Genomic DNA, 22,623 nt, shown 5'->3' with positions numbered 1-22,623 from the left:
TTAGATTCCATATTCAACTCATCATCATCACTACCACCAGATCAAGTGATCTATTCAATCTTCAGTAGTTCCATGTATTGTTCTTTGATGTTCTAGATTAATGTCTATAAGATTTTTGTTACAAAGTTTAATTTTGATGAATACACTAGAATAACTGATTCACTATTAACAAAGCAACTTTTCCCAATGAAATTCTGTTGAAATGTGTTACAAATTGCTTCGATACATTAGAAACTGAACATCTCACGCAAAGTTATTCAAAACCAATATCTACACTTTGCAAGTATTCAATCGCAAGTCTAATAATTGATGACCGGATTGATTCAATTGTTCGAATGAATGGATCCTACCTAGTATGTGGTCCCAGCAGGGAAGTCCCTAGTCTTTGTTCAACGCAAGATGGGAGATTCGACTCACATTACCACTACTTTAATTGAATTGAGGTTTGATCACACAGTTCAACAGCTCCAGGATGGGAGGCTCTTATTGGAGAGAGAGAGAGAGCGAGTGAGAAAGAGTAGGAGAGGGTGTGACGATGATGCGAAAAGGCAGAGGCAGAGAAACTGGGAGATTGAGGAGGTTGGTAGGATTTAAAAGGAGGATATCCACTCTTATTGATTCTGGAACAAAAATGAGAATTCGTTATTTTTTTCCAAAACAAACACCAATAAAATTAATTAATATTCCATAGATAGAAACTTTACTTGAAATCAACAATCACAAGTACTAATAATACAGAAGAATATTATTTCGATGCTTTGAAGGAAAACTGAGGTAGGATATTCCATATTATTTATTACACTGTCGTATAACTCTTTTCCTGTTCTCAAATTGAAGTTGTGAGGTGTGAAATTAGAAGGTTAACAAGATTAACAAATATTGTCGAACTCCAGCATTATGAGGTAGAGAATTTCTTGATGAAGTACTCGTTCCACGAGAAACGATTCTGCTATTCTCAGAAGGAGTATTATAGAAGTTTCGTTAACTAACAAGAACAGACTCCTGCAGGAGGATCAAATAAGAACTTGTTTGAAATACGTGATTAACAAGGATATGGAATTCATGGAGCTAGGGATTTGTGCTTCCTGGAACTGAATACTTACAATATCTTTGAAGAAAAAATTCCCGGAAGATATAATATTCTCAGTTGTTAATTTGTGATTTACCGAGAAATCCGATTGAAGATTTCATGATCAAGATAGAAAGATAATTGAAAAATTCATCTATCTACGAGTGACTTGACATAAAGTTTACGAATGACGTGAAGTTTACGATGAGGTAGACCTGTAATTTCCACACTAAAATGCCTTCAATATCTTGGAGAAATGAAAATATACTGTATGTGATGCTTCATTATTATCATGTGTAATTGTTGAGAGAAGAATATTGGAGGAATCTCTCGGAGATCAGGACCTTATATTTCTATATTCAATATTCATTCTATCGTGACACTCCTAAATGTTTCTATTTTTCTATTGGATCTTGATAGTATCAATAGTATAATATAACAAGTAACCTCATGTTATATATGAGCTCTGGGAAATATATGCAAATTTATTACAGAATGGACTATAATACGATGAAAAATTTTGAATTAAGAAAATCACAACCGTAATGATAAATTCCACATTTCACAAGAGTGTTAAAAGATTAATTATTAATGTCATTCAAATTTCACCACCGAGAAGCAAATCATTTTAAAACTTAAAATTAATTTCTCAACTTAAACTTAATTATTGATAATGTTGGCACTAAAGGACTGAAGATGGAAACGTTGGGGAAAATTCCATGCAAAGTTTGAACAGCAGACAGACGGCTGAAAAATGTCAACTGCAGTACAGAGACAGTATTTACAGAACAAATATGCATCATAGCAGTGCATTGTTTCCATCGATTTCACTTTCAACAGAGGTTGAAGAAAGGGAAAGTGATGTGAACTGCGCATGCCTGAACCCTGTTAGTGGGCCTCTGTACCAATGAGAGGATGAGGATAACGCAAGTGTGGGGGTGTAGTTGTATATTTAGGGTTTCTGGTGGATATCACACTGGTGGAGACCTGGCTCGATTAGGCTAGGTCATGGTTAGACTTGCGCCGTAGGCCTTTAGAACTGCCTCGCAATGCGGGGTTTGTCTTCTTGGTAGGCTACGCACAAAATTCACTCTCGTTGCTGGTTTCGGTTAGTGAGGACCATGGACAGTCCTAGATGTAGTGCTTGTTTTCAAAAATAAAAATCTACAAAAACGTGTTTTTTTCTAAATTTGTGATATTGGCCTATAAAAGTTTTTTTCAGCCGTAGAATAGTGTTATACCATGTCACTTTTTCAGCTACAACCGACAAAAACGGAAAAATCGAATTCTCTGTAAACTTCTCAACTTTTTATAATCCTTAGGTGATGATTGGAATAAATTAACTTACATTGTACTTTTGAAGCTATTCTGAAGCGAAAAATGAGAGATAACTCATTATTCTAGCACAATAATATTATATTTCGATAGTGTAAATTTAAGGTTAACGATAAAATCAAGTGTGGGTAGTCTTGAAGTATTGAATGAATATTATCTCTGAGAAAAATATTCGAATAAACAAAACCTGCGTGATATTTTTTGCTCATGTAGTGAACGGTAAACCCTTCTAGTTTTATTCTAGAAAACATGTGTCGAATCGAAATCAGCTTCATGATTGTTCCAAAGACAATACCTCACAAATTACAATAGATGTGTAGGTGCGTACACAGTCAGTACCATGGTTTATGACGCAGAAAGTACCTTGGTTTACTGCACAACCAGCTATTCGCATATTCTCCCCTTCAACGATCACGTCATAAAACCATGTTACTTCACTAACTGTGACATAAACCATGGTATTGAACTGACTGTGTTATAAAACAAGGTACTTCCTATGTACCTGCACACAACGTTCAGACAGTGTTCAGACTACAGTTCTTATGATAGTCTTCACTTATTCTATTAAACCTGGTAAAGCTTATAATTTAGAAATATTTCCAGATCAACATTTTTCCCTTGATAACATATTAATAATTTTCCAGGATTATTTTTTGAACGTTATATAAATCAGAATATATGTGCCTTGGTGCAAGAAGTAACACACAAATAATTATCATGTCAGTGGAATAGCCCCAAGAATTAATCTCTCCATCTTTCTATGATAAATTTTTAATATTTCTCAGATTGAAAGTTATTGCGTTAATGATGGTAAATAAGTCCTAAAGAAGAGTGAGTAAAGTTTAATTTGGAGAAGAATCAAAGTTAGCATTGCTGGAGTTGATGTAAAGCGCCGGAATAACGCGGAGGTCATTGACTTACTCAGTGCTCCACTCAGTGCGTAAACACAAACTTCAGACCTACTTTATCATTAGGCCGGTCATAGTCCGTTATTTTATGAACCAATTCCCAATAAAAGTGACCTTTACGAGTAGTATCCAAAAGATGTGATAATGTTCTGTAAAAAGTGCGTGAAAATTTTAGTGATAATAATTCAATAAAATCAGTCTAAGGAGACTGAATTATTTTAAAATTGGTAGAGAGATACGATTCTGTAGTGTTTCTCTTGAAGATAATTTTAAAATCTTGAGCTTAATCATCGCGGCAGTTCTGGAGCATTATCCGATCAATGAGATAATTTTTGGAATGAATAGAAAAGATTGAATAAATATGATTGTTAGTTGATGGATGAATAATAGCTTGAATGATGATAATCAAATATGATATAGAGATAGGAATTAATGAACAACTTTTCTCATCAACAGCTTCTCAAAAATAGTTCTATGTGCAACAAATGGAATGGAATTTGAAAGACAGAAAACAAACCCGAAAACATTATAATATATTGATATGTATATAAGAATATTTATACAATGCAAATGGCACTAGCTCAAGTAATAGTAGATCAATTACCATAAATGTTCTATGATTGTGTTGATTCCCTCATTTATTTCTAATCAAGCATTGTATTAACTAAAAAGCAAGAATATTCTCTTCCAGAATTTATTTTAAAAAAATTAATTAAAAACCAATTCAATCTGGTTAGCTGTATGAATATTTTGAAAACTCAAAGCAAGTTCAAAAATAGATTTCCTTGATTTATCAAAATATGCTGTATTAAGTAGTCATCAGTAGTGATACTGTATTACGAATAATTGTATAGTAAATATAGATTATTTTTATAGTAAATAATTACGAATATTTGTATAGTAAATATCGATAATAGCAATTCTCTCTACAAATTTGAACATATTTTTTCAAGATATCACAAAGATAACTTCAGTGGACAATAGTGAATCCAAACTAGGCTATCTATTCATCCCGACTTCGAATTTTTCAAGAGTATTCCATTCCTATCACGTAGGACAACAAAGACGTATTTCCTATATGTCGGGTAAATAGGATGACTTTTCACTGTTGAAGTTCACGTGTGATATCTTTCAATAATTTTCAATACAGCTTAGTTTTCGCTGTCCTACGACTACATAGTGTGTTCCCGATCTGAATGCTCAATACTCCAGCGAAACAATATCCAGAATGAAGCAGTGTAGTACTAAAGCAACAATCATAGCGCTCTCGTTGACACAAGTGGAAACAAAACAGGCTCCATGCTTGGAAAGTCCAGCGTGTTTGGCTTACTGACCCAGAAATCACTTCATCAATTGAAAAGTACTACGGGGTTTGCAAATTTGTTTTCAAAATTCGTGCGATTCAGTATTGAGAGGTTAGAAGAATGCCTCGCGGAATATCCAATTTCCACTTAGAATAGGTGCATTATATTATTCAATGTTTACAAAGTTCTCACTTTGAGTGAACGAAGAGTCAAATCCAAATGATAACAGTATTGAGGTTCAAATTTAATGATTTCTGGATCACTCTTCATAGAATAATGAACTAATTAGTGTGCAAAAAGATAGTACTTAATTGAAATAATATTATCATGAAGATGATTGTATGTTGATCCATTTTAAAATGCATTTTTTAACACACTATTTTCAAGTTTCAAACAATGACAATTATGTAAATGAACTATTTCTTTCACTTACTGACTGAAGTACTTTTGTAGCAAGCGTCCATTTTCAACACTTACTGCAACATGGACGCTTGGCACCCGAATAATTATGCTCCAGTCAGTAAGTGAACAAAATTGTTCATTTACATAAATATTTGACTGCATGTCGTTGCTTAACATCAAAATAGTGTATTATCATTAAGTTTAATCGATGATTGGGACTCGATAGATGATCATAATAATATCCAAACAATAATTTTTGACGTCACCAGGTTGACTACTTTTAGAAGAATTAATTTACAACACATTTTCGTTATTTTTTCCTTTTCGAACTAGTTTTGCTGACAAATACATATTGAGACAATTAAAAATTATAACAAGCTCACACAAAAATCTCATCTATACACTGTTAGCTTATCTCCGCTTTTTACCAACTTTTTCATTCTTCCAATTAGAGAATAAGAGTACAATATTGTTCAAACATCACAAAAAGCACACAATTAATATTGACAAACTAGCTTCGTGTAGGGGGTGGCTATCAAATTGCATCCTCGGGTCCTGTTAATTATAATAAGCAGATTGTTTCCCTCGATTGTTTGAAATTTGAACCTGTGGCAATTAAAACTGTTATCGCTGTAAGTCGTTAGCTGAAGTGAGCGCAGGGCGTATGAAAGCATACAATGGCTGCGGTCATTAATAAGTTATACGACAAACTCCAGGTTTTAACACTAATGAATGTTTTCTCCATATGTATGAACTTTGATATAGGTTTACGAAATCGCCATCGGAATCATTTTGCTGGTGCATAAATTTCTGTGAAATGTAGAGTTGAATCTGAGAGGAAGTGAGAGAGTTGTTTGAATAGAGAAAAAAATCAATGACGGATGATTTACTATCAGATTAAGAATAATTCTAAACATTCAACTACCGTATTGATTACTTTTGTCATAAATCCACTAACAGGTCAACAAATCACTTCACACAATGAGAAAAATATCAGATCACATAAGAAATTTCTTGTTTTCCTGTTTCTCAGTGAAATACTTAAAAAGAAGTTTTTCCATTCCAATTCTCAATCTCATTACATTTCACACAAAAATAATAATCTGTGTTATCGTCGTTTTCGAATTCCTAAATTAGAGTTGAATAATAGGAGTTAGTTTGGAAGTTGAAGTAAAAACAGCCAAAACAAAATATATGAGTAGACCTATATTTTCAATAGTTGAAGTAAAAGCAGCCAAAACAAAATATATGAGTAGACCTATATTTTCCATAGTTGAAGTAAAAGCAGCCAAAACAAAATATATGAGTAGACCTATATTTTCCATAGTTGAAGTAAAAACAGCCAAAACAAGATATATGAGTAGACCTATATTTTTCATAGAGTTACTAGTACCCTTTATCATTTTCTTCGAAGACACTTCCAGTTTCGGCCAACTTGGATGAAGAATGAAGGGTACTAGTAATTTTCGAGTATCCTTATGGTAGCAAAAAAAATATCATAGTGTGCCTACATTTTTTTTAAACTCCAATTCAAAATACAAAAACAAAGTTTCAGAACTTGAAAATGGATTGAACATCCGAAACAAGTTGTTTTTGTATTTTATATTGAAAATTTTTGTAAAGATAAGATATGGTATTATTCTTCTACCAACAGATCAAGTAGTCTGAAGAAATACGCTATTAAAGAATCCCTCTGATAATAAATGAAAAATATAAATATATATGAGTGAGATAAGAAGATTATTGAACAACAACAATTATTATTCTCAATGCCTGTTGTAAAGATAGAGATGAACCTACATAGGCAATCAATATCAGCCTCATCCAATATTCTCTATCGCTATCACTCTGTAGTGAGAAAACTATAACTTGGCACATATATTTTCCAAGTCTTTTGACTGTAGATGACGTGAATATATTGCTAACTTCACAATTTTCATTTTCTATCATGTAAATTCTGCACAACAAATTCCCTTCCACACTCTCTTGCGATAACGGCGACATCATTTGTGCAGCCAATAAATCACACGCCAAAGATCACCCTGCTTAGCGTAACAAAACGGCAGCAAAACTTTTAGAAAAAAACGAGGCAAACCATAGCAAGCGTGTGGATGGCTGGAGAGACGAAGAACGGCGCAAAACGCGCGGTTTTTATCTCTTAGCTCACATACTTGAGTCTGATATGTGAAAGGAAGAACGACTTCTGTGAGACATGTGTTAGAGAGGAAGGAGCAGGATTTTTCCTTTCAAGATGCTGAGAGAATACTCTTTCTGCTGTAGGAAGTACCAGATACTACTCCTAGTAAGCCCTTTCCGCAGCACCAAACTCCTTATTATGTATTACTAAACAACATCCTTATTTCCTACCCCGGCAGCGTCCTTATCTTCTAAGTCTGTTTCATTTTTTATTTTAACCCCACAAAAAAATACCATCTCCTCCTGGTCTCTCTCTTCTCCCTCCCATTTCCATCCAGCATTGTGCAACATCACTCTCAGACTCTATCACCTTTGCTTGTCACAACCCGGAATTGCATCGTCTAAAGAGGATTATCTTTTTGGAGACAATTCCAATCTCTCGTTTCTCTCCATTTGCAACAGTTCTCAATTCATTGAGAGATACTGAATTGTTGCGTTCCACAATTCCTGCAAAAAATGTCTCTGGAGACAATTTGAACTCCCGTTTCTCCAAACTGGAATTCCGGAAACGAGATAGCGAAACGTAACAAGATTTCAGAGGATTTTCTAGACGGTATGACCCAGTGTTTTTCTAATGTTAAAGAGAATCGAGAGAATTTGTCTACTGAATGGTTCGTATTCAAAACGAGATGATGTCCGCGATCCTAATCAAATCTACGTTGAAGATGGAACGCTTTCGGAATTCTAAACTCGAGAATCAGTTATTGCAATAAATCTCAAGTTTATTCGTTGTCTGATGAGTTATCTCCCTTATAAAAAGGTGTTTCTGAGCAGTACAAATGTATTTGATGCAACAAATGTTTCTTTCCTTGATCCACTTCATTAGTGACTTGAAATGAATTATATTATACATCAATTACCAATCACATTAATCAAAATTATTCATCTTGTATTAATAACTTTTCAATTTCCCTAAGGTATGTGTTATTGTGTAAAATATGACACCGCATATAAGGTGGATTCATATAGGGGATTCACCAACACTAGGGGATTTCATACATCATGAAAAATAGAATTATAAATTCTAAAACAATACAATAATTTAAGCTCAACCAGGTGATGCTACCAGGATCGTGAGTGCTCCGTTATTAGTAATTTTCACTACTGTTATGGTAAGTGATGACTGATGAGGCTTATCAGTCGTGAAAATTACAACACTCGATTGTGCATTGAATGTAAGTGATGTCAGTAATCACTGAATAGAGTCCGCCATGATTCTTCAATGAATGACAACACGGCTATAAACTGATTAGTGATTACAGTTTAAAACAAACTTGTTATTATAATCAGTTTAGAATTGTGTTGAAATTGTTAGAATTCTTGAGAACTTCTCATTCCAACAATTCAATTGGTAATGTTCATTGAATTATCTCATGAATATTGCAATGTTATTGTTTTGAAAATGACATAGAGTTGAGGGCTGATCATCAATATAATCAGAGTGGAATTTACATCCACGATACATATTGAAACTCACAGTATGATAAGGTTGAGAAAAGGTAACGTTATTCGAATAAGTTCAGTACTGTATTTGATTCAATGAATCAATGTTCATAAATCAAAAAAGCAGTAAAGCTTGAAGAGACATCATTCCTCACATATTATGTCATTTCCAAACACAAACATTTCATTAATTCTAACATATGATAAGCTGGTTACCAACATCAACAACTAGAACTGTAGTTGATTCATAATCGATACATTTATAACCTATTAATATATTCAATGATAATTATTATATTCGTAATTCCATTGTCTCTCCTTTTTGGTTATTTCTGTAGGAGGAGTACGCATGCAAGTACTCACTACTTCGAATACTTGACTAGAGAGTGCTCAATTACAGTCAACTATCACAAGAGATGAACATGAAATTGAATTTCAATATTGTGTATGAGTGAAGTTGACCCACCAAATCAGGTCACAGTCTGCATCACTTTCCAATATTTCCCTCATCTCGAACAGAACAGGGTGAGTGCAAATCGAAAGCTAGTCTGGTCAATAACCCTGTCTGTAGGCTCGACAAAGTTCCAAATTTTCCCACCAGATGTCACCACACAACAAGGATTCTTCAATTGAAACTGAAATTTTCCCGTGATTCCACCATGAATCATTCATATATGTGATTCTTTACATAAAATTATTGTTTTACCTGAGAATTAATCGTATAAATTCTGTATTATCGATAAAACTATCATAGATATAATAGAATTATTATGATTCAATTACGGACTGATTCGTAGGCAATGAATATTTATGCTACTTTGACGGTTCATATTCAATTCAATTAATATCACTCACAATTGAGTAGAGAGTTCTAAGTAAATCAAGTATGAGGTTATATGATGATTTTATACAAGAAGTTGACCATGCTATTTTCATAACAGCATATATTGTCAATCGAACGTGAATATGGCATTAATCTTTCCTATTCTGGAGGGAATTTTAATATGTTATATGATATTCTGATAGTGAGAAATAAAATGAATAGTAATTTTAAGATCATTCGGATAGAATGAGAAAAAATATTTCCAATGAATATTCCACTAGAATCCAAAGGATGATGAACATGATACACAAGTTTGTACGTTCTTCAATCAAGATTTGATGCCATGTAAATAGACTCACTATAAAAATACAGTACTATTTACTTTGTTCAATCTACTTTGATACAAAAATCCAATCAACCGCAAGAAGTCGACAACTGTACGCGAAAGTTGAAAATTGTCAATACTGTGCGATGATCAGAAAAATTGGTTCCGCAAATGAGAAGACAACTCGTCAGAAATAAAAGTTCGCCAACTAGTTTAGAATTCGGGGGGAAGGAATTTTTATAAAAATGTTGTGTAGGAGTAGAAGCAATGATTCACATCTATTTGGCATCCTACAAGTTTGCAGGATAGTTATGTTGCTGAGATGACAAATGTAGTGGTGCCGGTAGAATGTAGTGGTGAAAACCAAATATTGTCTTTTCACTATAGTGAGGTTAGCTTCATTCAATGATCAGCAATGGTTGGATGGGAAGTGTTGATGGCATGCTGATAAGGCATGCGCTGTCAGTTCAATATGAATCTCTTGGGTACCCACTCCACAGAATGCTCCTTTGACATTTTCGTGTTTCTGCTGACGTAGCGCGTTTTAAAGCGGAGCTGCATGTTCATAAATAATAAGTCGCGAATTAATGCGGATATTCTCGGATGCGGATAGCTAAATTTCAACTGCGGATGAAATTGTACAACTACTACCTAGGAGTGACTGCATTTCAATGAATGCAGGAGAAATTGATCATGAGTAGTGAAAATGGTAATAATGGAATAATGGTTACTGCCATCTTAAAAAAATAGCATATGAATAGCAAATACAATTGTAATTGAGAGTTCCGATTATCAACGTAGAAATTCAGAGAATGATCATGATTTTGAATGTCAAATGTAATATCATTGTGGAAAAGAATGTGAGACATTTATAATTGCAATAATTCAAAAGAAATAAGCTTATCAATTCATCAAAGTATATAATTTTTAGAAAAATATTGCTCCTACATGATTACAATAAAACTGACTGTATCGTAATAGAGGAAAAATCGGATTCATTTATTCCATCAATGGAACTATTTTTCAGTCAAGAAAGAATCAGATAAAAGAAGTGATTCATTAATTTTTATGAGACATTGATCAATGAAACTATGTCTCCTTCTAGAAGAATGAATTATTGTCCCACAAACAATAGACGGCCATTACTGGATAATAGTGACAAAACTGAATGAATCTACTACGATTGTAGTAACTATGATTTATCAATGAAGTTCTTTTTCCAGATTTATTGTCTCTAATATTATACCGTGATGGATTTTTCCTATGATAGGAAAATAGTATCTGAATTGTTTATTCAAACAAATCCACTCTTGTCCTATTATTCCATAATGATTTATCAATGAGGTATTTTCAACGGTGCTTATTTTTTACATAGACTTTTTCTCAACAAAAGTGAAATGTTTACTTGATACTTTACCATTGTCTTGTTGTTATAGTCCCTGTGATAATATGAATCCAATCACTGGCCTGGAGTATTTCTGTTTCGTCCATCGATCAAATCAGTTTCTTCTCCATATCCTACACCACTACTTTTATTGTTTCCCTTCTATTTTCTTCTCAAGTATTCTCCAGAAAGGCATTCTGAGACAAGTTGAGATTTTAAAATTAAATTTTGACAATGAAAATTTCCGGAACTCAATGGCTGCCATGCAAATATTTCACCCGATGAAGTAGGAATAGAAATGTTTCATAAACGCTCTCTCGCACCCAATCAAATATTGTTCTCGTTTACTCAAACAACCAACCTAATAGGCTACTGTAGTTTGTAAAGCAACCAAACCGCTCGTAGCCGTCATAATAGGTGATAATTGCGAACAGTCACAATCAACCCACAAATTGCTCCAAAACTGAATGATTAAGCCCGGTGAACTCAGAACAAAGTTGACTTTACATTATTGTGGTTCCCATAGTGATTTCTATAGAATTACATCGTCTAGAATTGGTTTTAATACAGCGCACAGTCACAGAGTTCTAGGTAGCCTGTTCAAATGATACTGCAACAAACAAGTCAATCTCTCAACTCATGAAAAATAATGCCAATGTTTTATTCAAAGCCTAATCGATGTATCGACTATAAGAAATACAAAACTCTATTTGATCATTCAGAAAACTCAAACACTGAGAAGAGGATTAAGAAGTAGTCTATTTTGCGAAAAATATGTACACTTACATTAGGCAAATGCTCTCTCAAGTATTTAATCTGTACGGATCTACTGTAGCGAGATTCTAAATTTGCCAAAAACCTTTGAGTTTCCCGAGGAGTGACCCATTGAAATACTTCAATTTTAATGTGGAATCGCAAAAAAACTTGCACACTGCTATATGGAAGAGTTGAATTTTCCACAAATGATCAAATAGAAACTATTGACGCTTGTTGTAATTGCACTCTATAACGTGATAACCAACGTACTGAGTAATGAAACAGAAACTCATCCACCCCTTGAGAGAACCCAGATTGAAAAGTAAAATTGAAAAGATTGCGTCAGTTTCACTAATTGGAAGTTTTTGTACAGAGTTGGCACTGTTCAAGGAAGACAGCTGATTTTCCAAGTGGATTATTCACTCTGGTGTGCCCGGACACAGCCATTCAGTTCAATACGATGCTGCAAATCCGGGGGGAAATCTTAGTGTAAACTGCAAATCCGTGCCGGAATCCCCAGAATCCACTCTATCAACACATTTCACACTCGAATCCTCTCCCCTCTCCAGTCGCTTTGTTTTCCCCTCCAATCCTAGAAATGTCTCTCTGGAGGACACTCCACTATTCATTCCACAAATGACCAACGATATAATCCAAATCGAACAACTAAACCAAATCTCTAATCCACATGCTGGAACTACAATACTGACCCCTCAAAACTACGCAGTTAATACTCATGATACACGCAGTTTTTCAGAGCATTCTACAGGGATTCTTGACGTAAATTGAATCAATCTGCAAACAATCAAATCAATGAGAATCTATTGATATTGTATTGGCTGACTAGTACATTACAGTAACGAGGTTTCGATAACTAGGCTACAATCGAATTCAACCCCTGCGGAATCAATTTTACTACGCTGTTCAATCCCCTGAAAGGTGGTATTCAGATCAAATATGGTAATGTCGTAGAATTGCAATTTTTACGACCTGTAATATGGGGGTGAGTTCTCTCGATTGATTAGAATAATATTTGCTATTCTCTATGGAAAAATACAATGCTATTGATACCTAAACACACTGTAATGTGTTTTTATTTCATTTAGATTCAAATTTTCTCTCGAAAACATTTAACAAATCAGGATAATATTCAATACGGAATTGAGTAACAGAAAACATTTTCATGAGAATGCTAAATTTCTCTCATTGCATCAGCTTAAAATGAAAAATATCATCTGAAATCAAGAATTAGTGTGGAGAACTGTCAGGTAAAGCATGATATTATCTCCAATCAAAATGTGCGTCAAATATGGAAAACAGTTGGGCTATCATCAATCGATTGAAGTAAGTTAGATAGAAAAGTAGGCTGATTGTCCCACAGTCTCAGTCACCACAAGAAAAACTAGAGTATGGTTCTTTACAGAAGGGTGGACTATCAATGACGAAGTCTTTCCAAATTTCTTCAATTGATGTATTCGTATTACTATAGTATTTTTAAAGTAGTTTAGATAGAAGAAAGTAGACGAGACGTAAATGTACAGACAGCAAACAATTTAAGGTTGATATTCTCGGAAAGATTCTCTCCAGTTCATAACTTATCCAATTTCAAATAAATCTTGAAGCTGAACTGATCGGGCACGATATTATTTTCATAGAACGTGATCTAGTTTAGTAACTGCCGACAACAATGTCTGCTTTCCTGAAATACATTTTTGCTGACTTTTGAGTCGATTTATCTCATTCTACAATATATTACCGATTCTCTTAAATTATAAAATTGTCGATGATATAGCTCAGACATCCTTGAATTTTAAAATTGAGGATTTCGGAGCACAGTGAAATAACTCAGACATTCAGGCATTTGGGGGTGGCCAGAAATAAAACGTGAAACTAAGTTCAATTGGATGCTCAGAAATGAACACATTGAGCCGTAATGGAATTTTTTATGAGTTCTGACTACACTTTCGGTAAACATATTTGTCGAAAATGGAATTTGTTGTGAAAAAATGTTCCAACATAAGAACATAATATTCTATTCCCTTCTTATGGCAATAAAGATGATAACATTTTCTTCAAATAACTTTGTATCTATTATCAACAGACTTCAGTCTGAACAATCTTTGTTCCGTAGACTCTTACCACAGTAATTTTCGTTATTCATTGGAAAATCCAGTAGTATTCATGACCTAATCCAGACATTCTTGAATAAGTCGGTACTATTCAATGTACACGATATTTGATTTGAAGATCTGAATTTCAAAGAGAAATTCTCACTAAAACCAGCCAACAAGATTGAACGAGCTGCTTTTTTCAAATTATTCTGTCATTATTATTTCAATTTCTAGTAGTTTGCCTTATGAAAGTATTCTGATTAGTATTTTAACCAATAAATGTGTAATTTTATGATACCAACTACAGTACTCGAAGAACATTCTAGAAACTGGAGAGCTGTGTATATGAAAAGAGGATATAAAAATACTATAAAGCAGAACTTCAAATTGATCCCTCAATCTATTTAGAGAAACAGCAATTATCTTCTAATATCGCTTTCAAGATTGTTTAATCTCCGAATGTTCATCGATCAAACAGTTGCCTCAAATCTAATCCACTCACAGGGAGACAGAGAAGAGACTCATTCAATAGATAAGTTTGCCAGTCAGCTGAATAAGAATGAGAACCTGTAGTGCTAAATCTGATTGAAAAGGAAACAGAGTTTTAAATCGAAGGAGAACCAGACGGTTAGGGGTTTGAGGAGAAGTGGTAACATCGATAAAAAGAAAATGAGAAAGGGAGCTGAACGCATAAGCGAGAGAAATGGATCGAATGGAATAGAGGTGGCATACAGATCAAGATGAGGCACATCGGGAAAGGAAGAGGAGAGTAGATGAAAATAAGTGATAGATTGTGAAGAAATTGTGAGAAGAAGATAGAGTTAAAAAGAATTTGAAAATAACATGTAAGGATTTAGGGAGATTGGAAGAGAGGGAGATACTGAGAAATACACCAGAAGTTTGAAAACTGGAAAAAAATTGAAGAACAAGGAAAAGGAGACGAATGACTTGGAAAAAACAAATGATGAAAAAGAGAGGAGATCGGCACGCTAAGAAAATATTGGGACAAAATGCAATAGCTGTAATACTATATAGTTGAGGGGAATTGGTGGAAGTTGATTTATATAAAGCATGGTCTAGGTAGGCGGGGAGGAGTAGGCGGGCGTAGGAGTTTCAGAGGATATAGTTGGCTGGGGCTGAAGGGGAAAAGCTAAGCAGAATGATGATGAGAGTTTCCCGCGTGGTGGCGGGAAGGGAAATCTGTCTGGGGGAAATTTTCAAACTGATAGGGAGCAGTTAGGGGCTGGAGGAATTGGGGGTGGTGTCTGGGGGACGATGGTGGGGGAAATATGTCGGGACGGTGCGAGAGAGAGGGAAACAGTCGCTGAAACTGGGTCAGTGGTGTGGAGACGTCAGTAGATCGATACGCTGCGACCCTAGCGTCTAGCATCCCTACTACCCGTTCCACACAAATCTGGCTCTCGTCCTGAAAACATTCGTTCGCTTTTTTTGTTCTGTTTCCAACACTGCTCAACGCTCATTGGCGGGTCTATAGTAACTCTATTCCACAAACCTATATATTATAACGTCCTTGAAACACCGTCGGGACGCCAGGATTCAAGTACCACCCCCTACCCCCTCTCCAAACTATTATCCCTCGACCCCCTTCCCTACCATTTAACGCTACATTGGAAGGACACCTATTAACTGAATAGTGCGACTATCTCTTCTCTTCACATATATGTATTCAGTACTGCTTCTACGAAGATACTCTATATGCCACCATTCACCTGAGGGAACTAATGATACATAGCACATTTTTTCATATATGCTTCACTAGAAGTTCCATATTTGGAACTGTTGCAATAGATCTCCATATGATATTGTCTTCCACTTGACGCTATTTTGGAAGGATAATGAAATAATGAGGACAACAGACTACCTTCTACATACACCCCTATAATACACTACCCTCTTTAGTATGTAGGCACTCAAACTACATAATATAATATATGCTACTATCCACCTGATAGAGTGATAATATGTGGGACAAATATTCTTCATCTGCTCCATCCTCCTCGATTTGGTGATGATTAGATGAATTTCCAGTTGATAACGTCGTGATAGTCACAGATATCAGGATGAAATGGGTTGTGAAATTGTAGAGTGCATTGGAAGATCTCAAATTGGTTTGTAGGATTTAACAGAAATCTTGAATTCAGAATAGATTTAAGTTTCATAGATTCTTCATTTGGAATACCTAATGTGTGTTTCATGCTATTACGCTCATCAATTACATATATTATCATGATTTATGAATGTTGGAGATATCATGAGATCTAAGCTATGAGACGTGAAAATTGTCTCGAGAAAATTTAAAAAGACTGTCTTGTTTTCCCGTTCAATAGTCTTCCATAAAACGTGGAATTTCAAAAATTTGGTTGACAGAAAGATAGATAGATTTTGGAGATTCAGAATAAGTCTCAGAAAGTATAGTATGAAAGTATAGAAACATCATCCTCTTTGCAAAGAATTTTTCTTGAAAAAGTTGTGGAAATCCATCTCTAAATTATTTTTCATCACTAAAAGTCCTTTCTCTCTCTCTCATGTCCTTTTCTCTCCAAGAAGATAAGTTCCAGAAGCCTTTTTGCAACAAAGACTGATAAACCTGAGCTCGTAAATTATTTGATGATACTCTTTATCATGAAAGTTGGAACAATAGATCACTAAAGTATCACTACATCACCGAAGTCTCAAAGTAACCAAGTTATAAGGTGATTATATTATTAGGGTCGGTAGAGGTAGCAACACATCAAGTAGCGAGATACGATGTCTTATTTCCGTTGATGTTGGCTTTGAATTATTCATTAAGAAATTCAGGTATTTGGCGGGTACGTCGTTAAATGGACCACCTTCGGCTAAGATGAGACGAGCTGCTCAATTATTCAAAAACGTCCCATATTGGGGATAAATCGTCCCTCAAAAAAGCATCTTCGCGTTTGAAATTCCGACGAGCGTCAAATTAATTTTGAAAGTTTAAAAGCCTGAGCCAACGTCTCCTGATCTAAACCTGGGGTGAGTCTAGACGCCTGGGATTAGGTATATACTCAGGTATAACCAACCCAAAGTTGATGCTACTCCGTTTACAGCCTGATACAACATTCACGACCCAGGTTGAGCCACTCTCATCACTTTGAGATACATTATACACTTGGCGTACTCCAACTGATTTCAGACCAATATTTTCCCAGAAACTCATGAATATCTGCTCAGCGTCTTCAAGCTTCTAGATTACGACGCCGAAATGTTTCACGTATCTTATCAAGTAGAATGATGGGTGCTTTCAACATTAAATAGCCTTGACTAAACCATGATTGAATTCCAGTTTGAAACTTACTTGGAATGTTTCTCACCCTAGGTGTTCATTTACCAGATGAATAATAATGTTCAGGTGGAAGAGTGAATGTTTAGGCAATTGAATTGATTACATTAGAGGGTTATAAGGTATTATCATGAATAAATTTCAGTTCGAAACAGCTACTTGGGTCGTTTTTCCACCTCACTTTCCCAGCCATTGACCAAATACTTTCATCAGAACAAATGAGATGAATCCCTTCAATTAGGTAAAGGTGTAGTTATCAATTAAGCAGTTTTGTCCTGTATATAGTATTTGGATAAATGATACCAACGAACAGTGAGCGCCTTGAGTTTAGCATCCTAATACTACAGTGTGTACAAGCCAAAGCATTACTCAAATAAGCAGCTTTCTGTGTATCCAGCTTCACCCAACCCGGAAACTCCATCTGATACAATATTGCAGGACTCATAACGCGAATTAGCTTTGATACGAGCTAATCTTCCAGTACCTAGCTTGCATGTTCAATACACAATAACATGATCGTCTTTGAACTTGATTAGAATGGAAACTAGATTGCATTCTCAGCACCAGGAAATCAGGAGAGAGATTGACGTTTCAGATATTGAAATTTTGAGTTTCCGATGAAATTTATTCGATTGATTTCGACTCAATTCAACTCTTTCCTGTACTAGATCAGACAGACTCATTGTAGGCCCACATTAAACATGAAGAAAGAATCCGGAATCATTTATTTTTCAGATTGAATGTATTATTGAAGAAAGAGGTTTACAAAGCATGAACTCGTGAACCATCAGATAAGAAGAAAATACAATATGAGACTGATGCAATTCAATGTTATTATGATTATTGTGATGAATCTACATATATCAGTGGGGCTTGAAAATGTAAATGTCGAAGCGTAATAAATATGTGATTATTCTTGTAAATTGAACAACATGTAAGTATTTATTTTTCTTGATTGAACAACATTCATTCTTGTAAATGAACTTGTAAATGTCCATTCTTGTAAAATGAGAATGTAAATGTTGATTCTTGTTAAATGACATTTACATGTTTTTGAAGGAATGATAATGTTTAGAGGAAAAGAATGAAAGAATCGGATCATGTTAGGGAAAGGGAGAGATTTATGAAGTAGAAGAGAATAAGAGACAGGATTACGAGAATGTCGAACTCATGAGAATGAATAATAGAGAAGAGAGGATATGAGATAGAAAGTGCTACATGTACAGTAGTTAGAATACAATACCAACCATCACTCGTATAGCTCCACAGGTTAAGCTCTCTGTTTATATCTTTATTGATCCCCCGAGCGGTGGCTTAATAACCTTGTAACCCAGACAAGGGAAAAAGGCGTACTCAACGAATGTGAGAGTGAGTGACGCCAAAGTAAAGAAGGGAAAAGAGGAAGAGGGAAGAATGAGGAAGAAAAGTGGAAATGAGGTGAACTGCTCTGAAGAAGGATGGAATAGAAAACTGCAGCCACTCGACATGCAAAGGAAAAAGGGGGTTGATGCTTACGACACTCATGCAATCCTTTGTGTCTGCTACCCCCCAACCACCCTATTCCATTCCTCACCACCACCCTTTCCCTCAGTAGCCAGTAGCATTTCCATTCTCCAATAACAATAACTCTCACTATCACGAGCTAGTTTTCCTTTCTCATAGTGCTCAATTGTGATGGGGTGACCTGCTTTATGGGGCAATATGTTCGCTCGAATTACCTCGTAATTTCATGGGCTGTACGGGGAGGAGTATTGTGAACGGGGCCTAGTTATAGAGCTGGTGGGAATGTGACGAGCATAGGAAATATTGTAACGTTTACTGATTTTGAGATGAGAGATGAGTTCGGAATCCAGAGTAAACGTTGAACCATTATTGGAAGCATCAACTGGTTTTTAATGATTTGTTTCTACATGGAGTTCTAGTATCGGAACCAAAAGTGAAGGAATTACAGTTTACAAAACCCTGAACCCAATCTATGAAAATTGCTGATCAAATGAATGATAAGCCACTTCAGATCCTCATTTCTAATAACTGAGAGCAAGAGTTATCAAGTTATCTACTATCAAAGACAGGAAAAGAGATGTTGTAATTCATTTACAACATGAATAATGAAAAGTTATTTCTCAATTATTTACTTTTCAAAAGAAAAAAATGTAATGTATTTGATCCATTTTCAACATTAATCTTCAAATTTCAGTCCTCTATCTTCACTATATTATATACTTCAAACAGTATTTCTCAGGAGAGAGCAATGACCTTTACAAGTACAACTTCTCAAATATTCCGAGAGCACACCCTGATCGAAAATTTAGCACCAGTAGGATTTCAAGAGCAATCCAGCCGATGTGCCGTCCCTTCCTCAATACATACACTCTGGTCCAATGACTATTGTACACAATCTGTACACTCTGGTTCAAAGACAGTCAAACCTGGTCCAAGTGATTGATGGCTTCTCACTGGTGTAACTGTGTTTTCATGGCACGGTTAGGATTCGACTCCAGGGAGCAATTATCAGTAGGGCCTAAGTGGAGTAATTCTGTAGTTGATCGGTGAATCGGCGAGCGCTTGCTTACAGGCACTTCTATCTTCTATGGAGAGACTCATTTTCAACTGCCAGCAATCCTTATGGCCAATATCCTTGCTTACCATTCAACCAATGCTGATAGTTTGAAGAGAGCCTTAGTGTAAACAGTTGATTATGCCACTAGGAAAACAACTCAATTGAACAAGTAGGCCTATAGTGTGAAGATAATAAAAGTGATACTGAATGTTTAGTTACCGTACTTCAAGTATTTCCCCAATTAACTTCAATAATCTCGTATCAGTTATTGTGCTAAAAACCTTGAGCAGGAAAGTTCATTGTTTTGACGACTCAACAAGAAGATGTTTGCAAAAAATACGATTGCAATAGAAATTTTAGAGAATCAAGAATAAACTGTATTGTAAGTTAGATCTAAGACCATTAGAAATTCAGCTCATCTTGAGATTATATCTTTAATTCCAATTTACACTGTTTGATACTCTATCAATGTTACTAAGACAGTCAATGATAGGATAAATATGAAGATATAAAGAAATCATGGAGATCACCTAATCTATATTTAAACGGGTAAACAAGTTCATGATGGAAAGCATTTTAGTTATTGTGCAATCGATACAATTTACAGGATGATTATAGATTCCAAGTTCTGATAAACATATTCATGAAGAAAAGCTTTTCAGTAATTGATCCAAGGTGCAAAATAATTACAGTATTTCAAATTTCACCTGAATAGAGGGATTGGTCAGTAACAGCAACACGCGGAATGACGTTAGCAGTCGACAAACTACTGTGATCCAATATTTTCGTCTATAATTAGGCGTCGACGTGACAGTGAATGTTTTTGACGGACATCCCTTCAATTTTGATGAGTTTGCGCCGGTCGATGATGACACTGAAATGCAATGTTAGATAAAAGCGTTACCTCTGAGCCAATTACAATGAATTGGTTAGTAGGACAATGCTGTCGGCGTTGGGATAGGTTGGTAGGAGATGGGTGGGCGGCTCACTTACAGAACAGATAGACAGCAGACAGTCTGACCTAGGACAAACTGCGTGGGTTGTAGTGTGAGAGAGAGAGAGACAAAAGGGCTGTAAAGGGAGGAACATAGGAGGTTGGAGAGAGTAAGAGGCATGGAAAAACATACTGTGAGGTGGTTTGTTGTCACTACACTCTAACTTGCAAGTGAGAGAGAGAGAGAGAGAGAGAGAGAGAGAGAGAGAGAGAGAAACAAGGAGTGAAAAAGGTTGAAAAGGGAGGGAAATAGAGAGCTAGAAAGAGTAGGATATATAGAACATCTCACTGATAGGTGGTCCATCACCACTCTCCTTCTTCCAGAGAATAAATTGTAAGAGATATGAATAGATAGATGGATAAATTCCTTTATTCTTACACTTTATAAACACTACAAGTTAGAGAGAGTTTGAGAGGGAGGAAAGGGCTGGAAAGAGAGAGAAGAAGTGGACCAAGGAGTGTAAAGATTAAAGTTGATAGAGAGTCTATCTGTTATCATCGCTTTCCACGTAATGATAAAATTGGATTTAATGTATCCAGAGGAAAAGAGAGAGAGTTCCATTGAGAGAGGAAAGGACTGAGAGAGGAAGAGGCTGAAGGAAAGAGGAGACTATAGAGAGTGCAAGAGATAGAAATGTTGACAGAGGTGATCTGTTGTCACTACGCCCTGTGAGTCTTCAATCGATTTATATTTCACCTGATGCGATTTTCCAGTGATGGAACTGTTTGACATTGAACCCAGAGGGTTTCTTCTGTCAAAACAGAACCTGCCAACCTGGGTTGCTTGATAGATATCTGTCATCACTCATCATGTTGTCATCTATTTGTATGGACATTACACAACACACATATGTCAAGCGTTGGAAAATCCTGCGTTTGAAAACTCTCTTAACTATGTAATAATCTACTTTGCATCACATTCAGAGCATTTATCACTAGATTATTATCGCAGTACTTGGAATAAAGTATCAATAATTGCAAATTTGTGGAGCTGTCTGCGTTATTTGTATCGATTACATTTGTTTGAAATTAGTAATAGCAGTTATTGCGTCTCTGCAGGTCTGTCAACTACTAATCAGCAAATGAAGTTGGAAGTTGATCAGGGAATTCCCATCAATTCATAGTTTGATTCGAAATCAATTGAAATTCATGATAGTTATACTGCAATGGATAGGAATCCATTAATTTATTGTTTGTTAAGTTTTTCAAACTGGAAATTTCTATTGATTTCTAAAAACAAAACATTTTGAATAATTTTTCAATTTTCGATTGAGAGGGCGACATGTAATCATTGTTACGATTGATCAGTGATAGATTCAATTACTAGAAACATGTTCATATTGTGAACTGATACATCCAGTGAAAAGTAGTTTATAATGAATATAGTGTATTTCTTAAAATATGGAAAGATGTGATCGTCATTGATTGCATTGATTTTCAGTGAATTCTGAAAATATTTTTCCCAATGGAAACTTATGTGGCAGATCATGTGAAACATCCCTACAATGGAACTTGAATCATCGTGGGAAATAAAACAAATACTCTTGTAAATAGATAATAACTGAAACTGAGAGCTGTGATGGACATATTAATATAATAGACATTGAACCTCTGAAATGCCTAGTATTCTGAAATTGTTATAAGGATGTCTATCAACTGGTGTGCTCTTACACACGCATCAAAAAATGAGA

General features: G+C 35.2%; 1 protein-coding gene across 4 annotated transcripts in view; it reads left to right on the top strand.

The window, feature by feature from the left end:
* LOC111046389 (PR domain zinc finger protein 1) overlaps positions 1-22,623 on the top strand; it is a 103,362-nt gene that overhangs the window by 56,603 nt on the left and 24,136 nt on the right. The gene's annotated exons all lie outside the window — the stretch shown is intronic.

The sequence above is a fragment of the Nilaparvata lugens genome, chromosome 11 (assembly GCF_014356525.2).
Source record: "Nilaparvata lugens isolate BPH chromosome 11, ASM1435652v1, whole genome shotgun sequence".
In the NCBI taxonomy this organism is placed as follows: Eukaryota; Metazoa; Arthropoda; class Insecta; order Hemiptera; family Delphacidae; genus Nilaparvata; species Nilaparvata lugens.
Note: the sequence above shows the minus strand (reverse complement) of the source record. Positions and strands in the feature narration are given on the sequence as shown.